We start from the raw sequence: 8,749 nt of genomic DNA on the forward strand, positions 1-8,749 counted from the left end.
AAGAGTAAGCATCAAAAGACATGTTATTCAACCACATTTAGGAGTAAGAAGAGTAACAAAAACAGTAGCCAAAACTGCCCAACATAACCTGAAAAACATTGATTCGCGGTGATCTCGGCAGCTCTGACCTTTGCTCACTATTTCAATCATAACTCTCTCTACAGAACTCCAAATGCATTGGTTCTTTTTTTGTTAAAAACTAGACTCACAGAGCGTTCTTTTGACATCAAAAACGTAATTTTTGGACCACTGAGCAGGTGCAGTTTAATCTTTTAAAATCGTGAACAGTTTCTGCCAAAATTGTTTTTATGTGGACCATTCAAAGATAGCTACACAAGACAAGGTTAGAACATGAAAAGCACCATATTCAAGGACAACCAAAGCTCTGATACCAAATGATGAAGGATTATCTTGTTCCTTTTTAATATTATTGAATATGGTGTGAGTTGATTAAGAAAGCTAAGCGAAATCCCCACTGGACATTAAGATAGCAAGCTATCTAGATGTGAAGGTTCCTTTCACAAAGCTCAAGAGAAGAAGATGATGGATTGATTCAAAACAAAAAGGAAATGGAAAGCACATAAACCATAGAAAACCAAGAACAATTAAAGGTAGAAGAAAACATAAAATGGAAAGGAAAGAAATGGTAAAAATGTGAGAAGCACGCCACTACAAGGCTAGGCTAGAAGCCATGGCAACCTTGAAGATGAGTGGATGTGTGCCGCCACTTGCTATGCAAGATAAGGCTTAAAAGTATTCACTCCCAAGGGAGGAAACTCTAACAAATGGTTGAGACACAAGAGTGTTTTTACTTCAAAATGTTCAACCCTTTTACATGTCTAGGAGCACCCCTTATATAGAAGATTTTAGGGGCCTCTAAGCAAATAAAAGATACCTAAGGATGTCTCTACAAAAACCTAACCTTAGCTTCTAGAAACTAGGTCAAATAAGGTTAGAAAAATGAGAGACAAAAGAGCTAACTATGGTGTGTGCAAGGCTAATTTCGTTCTAGCACAAAAGGAGACAAAGAATGTGTCTCATATGTCTCCAAAAAGTGGCCAAAGTGTGCTAAAAACAAAGGAGACCAAAGGTACATAGGTACACTTGTTTTATGCCTTTTACTTTATGCTTTATGCCTTTGCTTTACTCTCTCATCCACATCATTTATGCTCCCCAATCACCATGCGCCACCTAGCATTGCTTTCTTACTCCTAATTAACCTACAAAGCAAATAAACATAGATTAGCATGTTGGCTTAAGTCAAGTCAACTATAGTCAACAAGTCAAACCTAGTCAAAGGTCAACAAGTCAACTAAAGTTGATTCAACTAAGTCAACTTAGGGAATCAAAAATAACAAACACAAATGAAAGGGATGAAGGATTAGTGAACTTCCTTTCTAAACATGCTTAGTCTTCTTAAGCATGTGCCTTCATCCTTGGTTGGGGTCAATCCTTCATCAATGATGGTGTAGTGGCAGGGTGTGTTTGTGATACGTTTTGCATGGCTTGTTATGTTGGTTCTTGTCTAGGATATGCTTGATATTTTCATGAGCGGGTAGGTTCATGACTAGTGATAAACACGTGATAATATGAGCGCGGAGGTTCATATTATGATGCTCTCATGTGAGGATACAAGTGGGGAGGTTCATATGTTTTGTGCTCACACTTGATGGTTGCTACGAGCGGTAAGGTCCGTAGTTGTTGGATCACGTGTGTTGGACTACAGGCGGGAGGTCCGTAAAGTTGGAATACAAGCGGGGAGGTTCGTAGAGTTGGACCACGAGCGAGCAGGTTCATGGAAGCATTGGAATCCCTAAAACCAGCTTGAGTATGTACCTTGTATAGTGTAGTGTGCTTTTCTTAATTTTGTTTTGATGTTATGATGTGAGACTTGGACTAGGAGATGTGGATTGTGTCATTAGCGGGTAGGTTCATGGCTGGTGGTGAACACGTGATGATATGAGCGGGGAGGTTCATATCCTGATGCTCTCGTGTGGGGATACGAGCAGGAAGGTTCATATGTTCTGTGCTCACACTTGAGAGCTGCTCTGAGCGAGAAGGTTCGTAGTTGGTGGATCACGTGCTGGGCTATGGGTGGGGAGTTCCATAGAGTTGGACTACGAGTGGGGAGGTTCGTAGAGGCAAGACCACGAGTGGGCAGGTTCATGGAAGCATTATATATTCTAAGTCCATGGTCAATTATTTGTGTGTTTGGCGATGATCGTGTGACTTGTCACATGGGAGCAGATGACGTTCCAAGTGATGTTGGTGAGGCATAGAGTCAAAGATGGGCTAGCGTGGGAAAGCTTTTTATGGAAGTTTACTATCATTTTATTTTTAGATTTTTGTAAACCGTATTTTTACTAGAATATGAACTAGTATGAATTATTGGAACAATGTGGTTTAATTGGATGAGTTTAATAAAAGTTTTTAATTTCCCACATTTTGGGAAAGACATTTAAATAAATGTTACTTTATTATTTCTTTTATTTTATATTATTTAAAATTAGTAATATCCGACCGGGATGTTACATTGCATGATTTTGAAGAGTTGCATAATGAAGCAAACAAGATTTCTGCATTAAACAATTGATTGAAAGGTTTAAACAATTGGTTAGAAAATAGATTTAGTCAACTGGAAAAAGAAATAGTTGATTTAATAATTGAATTCCAACATTTGGAAATGATTTATAGTAATTTGATCGATTGTTTTAGAAATCAGTCGGCTGAAAAACCCTGTGAAAACTACAGAGTTTTAAAAATTCAAGTGAAATACCTTTTGAAAACCTGTGCTAAGTTCACAATAGGGGAGCAAACTTAGAAGTTGTTCGTGGTTCTCAAAACTATGTGTTTGGAAAAGATGGACTTGGTTACAATCCTCCTTTCCAAAAGAAAACCAAGAAGTTCTCTAGTTTCTTTTCAAAAAGTAAGCCAAATGATATGTCATTCATTTCTGGCAACTATTATATGCAAAAAGGTCATGTTATTAAGAATTGCCATGCTAGAAAATATGATGTTCCTAAAGGGGTTATGAAATTGATCCCAAAAGGATCTAGAAAGGTATAACCATGATGGACCCAACCTATCAAAGGGTACCAAGTAATCCAAATTTGTTTTGCATGTCATAAAAGGTGATAAGAAAGATTTGTGGTACCTTGATAGTGGTTGTTCGAGGCATATGATAGGTGATAAGACCAAGTTTGCAAAGTTGGAGTTGAAGGAGGAAGGGTTTGTAACCTATGGAGACAACAACAAAGAAAGAATCCTTGGAAATGGAGTCATAGGCAATGGATCCTCTTTCAACATAAAAAATGTGATGTTGGTAGAAGGGTTGAAACACAATTTGATAAGTATAAGTCAACTATGTCACAAAGGCTTTAAAGTCATGTTTGAACCAAATAATTGCCTTATATATGATGCATTTGGTAGCTTTGTTTTGATAGAAAAAAGAGTCAACAATATATACCTACTTGATCTGCATCATGCATCATTTAGCATCCATTGTTTGCTTACAAAAGAGGATGATACTTGGCTATGGCAAAGGGGACTTTGTCACATACACATGCAACATTTCAATCGGCGAAATAGAAAATAGTTGGTTGAAGGACTACCAAAACTAAAATTTGAGAAGATAGAGTGTGTGAAGCATGTCAAAAAAGAAAACGGACCAACGTCTCTTTTAAACAAAAAAATGTTGTTTCAACTGAAAGACCTTTAGAGTTGCTTCACATGGATTTATTTTGTCCATCTCGAACTATGAGTCTTAGTGGTAATCTTTGTGCATTGGTCATAGTTGATGATTTTTCTAGGTACACATGGACTTTGTTCTTAGTTTCCAAAAATGACACTTTTCATGCCTTTAAAAGACTTGCCAAGATGGTTGAAAATGAAAAGAGTTCTAAGATAATGTCTATTTGAAGTGACCATGGTTGGGAATTTCAAAATGAAATATTTGAGCACTTTTGTGAAATGGCATTAAACATAATTTTTCTACACTAAGAACCCCACAACAAAATGGTGTTGTTGAAAGGAAAAACATGCCAGTTGAGGAACGTCTTAAACAATGACAAAGAAAGTCTTGGCAAATTTGATGCAAAAGCGGAGGAAGGTGTTTTTCTAGGCTATGCTATACAAAGCCATGAATATAAAGTCTATAACAAGAAATTAATGATTGTTGAAGAGACCATGCATGTTGTATTTGATGAAACTAACCCAAAGTTGCAAGATCAAGTGTCAAAAAATGCAGATGAAGAAGATCTACTACAGGAACATATTCATGTTACAGAAAAGCCCTTTGTTGTACGAAATCAATCAGCTGAAAAGGAAAATTAGTCGACTGAAAAAGTTGCAGACAACAACTTGCCTAACGATTGGATTCAGCCTAGAGGTTTATCAAAGGACAACATTATAGGTGATATCAATCAGGGAGTATCTACTAGACGTAGACTGGTATTTTGTGAACATGTTGCTTTTGTATCTCAAATTGAACCTAAAAATGTGAATGATACTTTGAATGATAGTAATTGGTTTATTGCTATACAAGATGAACTCAATCAATTCACAAGAAATGATGTGTTGTTTCTAGTTCCTAAGACTGATGATATGAATATAATTGGAACTAAATGGGTTTTTAGAAACAAAATGGATGAAAATGGTAACATAGTAAGAAACAAAGCTAGACTAATTGCTAAAGGGTATAATCAAGAAAAAGGTATTGATTTTGATGAAACATATACACTTGTAGCTAGGCTAGAAGCTGTGAGATTACTCTTAGCATATGCTTGCATGTGTAACTTTAAATTGCATCAAATGGATGTGAAAAGTGCATTCTTGAATGGTTTTCTAAATGAAGATGTGTATGTATCACAACCTCCTGGCTTTGAGGATCATCTCTATCATAACCATGTTTTCAAACTAAAAAAGGCCTTATATGGTTTGAAACAAGCACAATGACAATGTTATGAAAGGCTAAGCAACTTTATTTTATCAAAAGGTTATGCTAGAGGTGCAGTGGATAAAACACTCTTCATTAGAAAACATTAAAGTGATGTTATACTTGTTCAAATGTATGTTGATGATATCATCTTTGGTTCAAATAACAACACATTGTGTGAAAAGTTTGTTACAACTATGCAGGAAGAATTTGAGATGTCCATGATGGGTGAGCTTACCTACTTTATAGGGTTGCAAGTCAAGCAACTCAAGCATGGAACATTTTTAAGACAGTCAAAATATTGTTTTGACTTGTTGAAAAAATCCAAAATGGAGGATTGCAAGGAAGTTGTCACTCCAATTGCTTCAAAAAAATTCTTTATGGATGTAGATGAGGTTGGCCAACCAGTGGATTCAACCAAATATAGAGGGTTGATTGGGACTTTACTCTATCTTACAACAAGTAGGCTAGATATCCAGTTTGGTGTATGCTTAAGTGTCAGGTTCCAAGAAAATCCAAAGGAGTTGCACCTAAAAGTTGCAAAAAGGATTTTAAAGTACCTAAAAGGAGTAACCAATGTTGGTTTATGGTATCCTTGTGATTCTAACATAACTCTTAGTGATTTTTCTGATTCTAACTATGTAGGGTGCAAATTGGATAGGAAAAGCACAAATGGCACTTGCCATCTACTTGGCTGAAGTTTAATCTCATGGAATAGCAAAAAGTAAGCTTGTGTGGCACTCTTCACAACTGAAGTTGAATATATAGTTGTTGGACATGGTTGTGCACAAATCATATGGTTGCAACATAAGCTGTTTGACTATGGTGTAAAGCTAAGTAAGGTACCCTTGTATTGTGATAATACTAGTGCCATCAACTTAACCAGGAATCCAATACAACATTCTAAAACCAAGCATATAGAGATTAGGCATCATTTCATTTGTGATCGTGTTCAAAAGGAAGATTGTGAAATTCAATTTGTTAAAACTGAAAATCAATTGGCTGATTTGTTTACAAAACCATTAACTAGAGATAGGTTTAGCAAGCTAAGAACTGGACTAGTAATATTAGACATGAAGAATATATTCTTATGTGTTTTTGGCATGTTAATCTTATGTATTCAGGCACTGATTTCATTAAAATTAGCTAATCTATGCATAAAATGAAAAACTATCATATTTAGCCTGTTGATTTTTCATTTTAGTTTGTTGATTTCACTTAAATCTGCCTCCTTCTGCAAAAATACTAATCTGTCATATCTTTCAGTCTGTTAATTTTGTAAATTAGTGTGTTAATTTCACTTAAGTTGCAATTGTATGGATAAAATCTTATCTGTTATGAATTTAAATCTACTATTTTCACAATTCAATATGTTAATTTCATTAAAACTGAATCTGGAAATATAAAGTTCAATTTCACGATTTTCAATCGATTGATTTTTTAAATCAATCTATTGATTGCACTTAACCAGATCTTATTTTTAGTCTTTTTATCATTGATGTTGTTTTAATCGACTGAATTATAAATTTAACCTGTTGATTTTTCTTAAACTGCACATTTATTGATGAATTTAATTGCAAAGCTGACCCAATCAAAGAAAGCATCTTTTTGTCAGGTACTATCTCCTCTTAACAGTTATTTCATCGGCCATGTGTTGCTTTTTCTGATTTGTTTGACCAAAAAGCATGTGTAGTGTGTAATTCCAATGTACATGCAACTCACATGATCTGAACTGATTGATTCACTCATAAAAACTCATTTGAAAGATCATGAATGTGTGAGATACTGTAATCAGTGGCATTAATCTAGCTTGGGTAACCTAAAACGAATTAATTTGATAAATCTGTAACATTTAATCGAATGTTTCTAAAAATCATCCTATTCAATTATAAATATTGCACTTGAATTGTTACGTTTGCATCATATATCTCTTAGAAACAGCCATACCCACACTCATGATGCCTCGTCGTCAACAAAGAGCCACCCAATCTAATGATGAACACTTCACTCCTCCTACCCCAAGGTCTCCAAACCAAGAACATCATGGGAGAATTTAGGCATGGTTCGAAGATCATAAGGACAACATCCAAGTGTTCCTCATTGAGATGAACAAGAAGCAAATCAGCATTCCTAAGGTGCTAAGGTTTTCGTGGCTGAGGACTAAAGGCTTTGAGAACCTATTTCAACAACTCAAGCATCAAAGGTTGAAGTCTTTCCTTGAACTTTCAGGGAAAATTTATCGAGACTTGGTGAAGGTGTTTTTCACCAACTTGGAGTTCAAAAATGATGTGTTGTTGTCAAGTATCAAAGGTGTCCGCATGGAGATCAACAAGAAAGCTTGGAAAGATATGGGTGGACTCAAACCAAGGGGTGTGCAAGTGAGAAAAGGTGAAACTAGGTCTGTCCAGGAATTCAACAAGGTCCAATACTATGGCCAATGCTTGAGGAATCCTGTTGTTGAGTGCTTTCTTTCATAATTGATTGTCTTGTGAATTCAAAAGATTAACTCATGTGTGAAAAATAGAACCTTTCTGTTTGTATATACATGATAATTTGATCTCTAGAGTATTGATTTGTCTCCAGTGATGTTCATTCCTTTGATCCAGTGTTGATGTGAAATAAAATACCTCAGATTAAGTTTTGAAATTGTTTGATTTTGCCCAGGAGTGCAAAAGGATAAGTGTGTGGGTATGATGAGTGCGTATTTTTGCCCTCATTTAATGTTTAATTCTGGGTATTTAATTGAATTTGTGTGCTTAAAGATTGATTTAATTGATAATTCTGATAATTAGGTTGTTTGAGCTTGTGTGATAAAAATGTCTTAAAAAGTGATTTTTAGCTGCATAAGTTATTTTTGGATATTTTAACGTTTGTTCATGCAGCTGAAGTTAAGTTTTAAGCTCATTTAGAGGTGTGGAAATAAATTGATTAAAGCTTCATGACACCTTAAAGATAAATCAAAGAATAAGAAATTATCAAAAGCACAAAAATTCAGGCCAAGCATTGCATGAAGACGACAAGAAAAACTTGGAAAAGTGAAGAAGTTTGGCTAAACCAAGAAGAAAGGAACAAAAAAATTGAACCTTGCGATTTTCTTTATCTTTATGATAGAAGATAATTTGGGAAAATATATCTTTAGATATTTTATTTGATATATTTAAATAATTATCTTATTTAATTATATCATAGAATATTAAAAGATAATAACTACCAAATCTGTTTAAATATGACAAGATCTTCTTGAATCTTTTTAGTTACACAACAAACAAATATATCTTGAAGATATTGGATTATTTAGAAGATAATTTAAGGAGATTGCAAAGGGTTGATTTGGAAAATTAATACAAATACTAATTGGTGATAATTTATCATATATCTTTAATTAATTAATTAATTTAATTATATTAGATATTGATATTATCAACCAATTATATTTGTCAAACAGTCTATATCTCTCCAAATATTTTTAAATATTTATCTTTATCTTTATTTTAAAAGATATTTGAGAGATTTTAGCAACAAAAAAGCCCAGTCCAATTCCTATATAAAGAGACCAAGGGAAAAGCAGAAAAAAAATAAGCTCGGCACGTCAGAATTTAGGAACCCTTAGGGGGGCCTAATTTCTTTCTCTCTCTTTTCTTCTCTCTATTCTTCTTTTATCTTTATTTTGCATTCATGGAGTTCTAAACTTCTTGGGTTCATTCTATTGTAATTTCATTATGGATTCTGAGGTTAGAATGAATTAATTTCTTTGTTCTTTTTATTACTGTTGAGGTTTTAATTTATCTATGTCTTTTATCTTTGAATCACATAAAA

The sequence above is a fragment of the Vigna unguiculata genome, chromosome 2, assembly GCF_037176805.1.
Source record: "Vigna unguiculata cultivar grain cowpea cultivar isolate G323 ecotype 2 chromosome 2, ASM3717680v1, whole genome shotgun sequence".
Classification (NCBI taxonomy): Eukaryota; Viridiplantae; Streptophyta; class Magnoliopsida; order Fabales; family Fabaceae; genus Vigna; species Vigna unguiculata.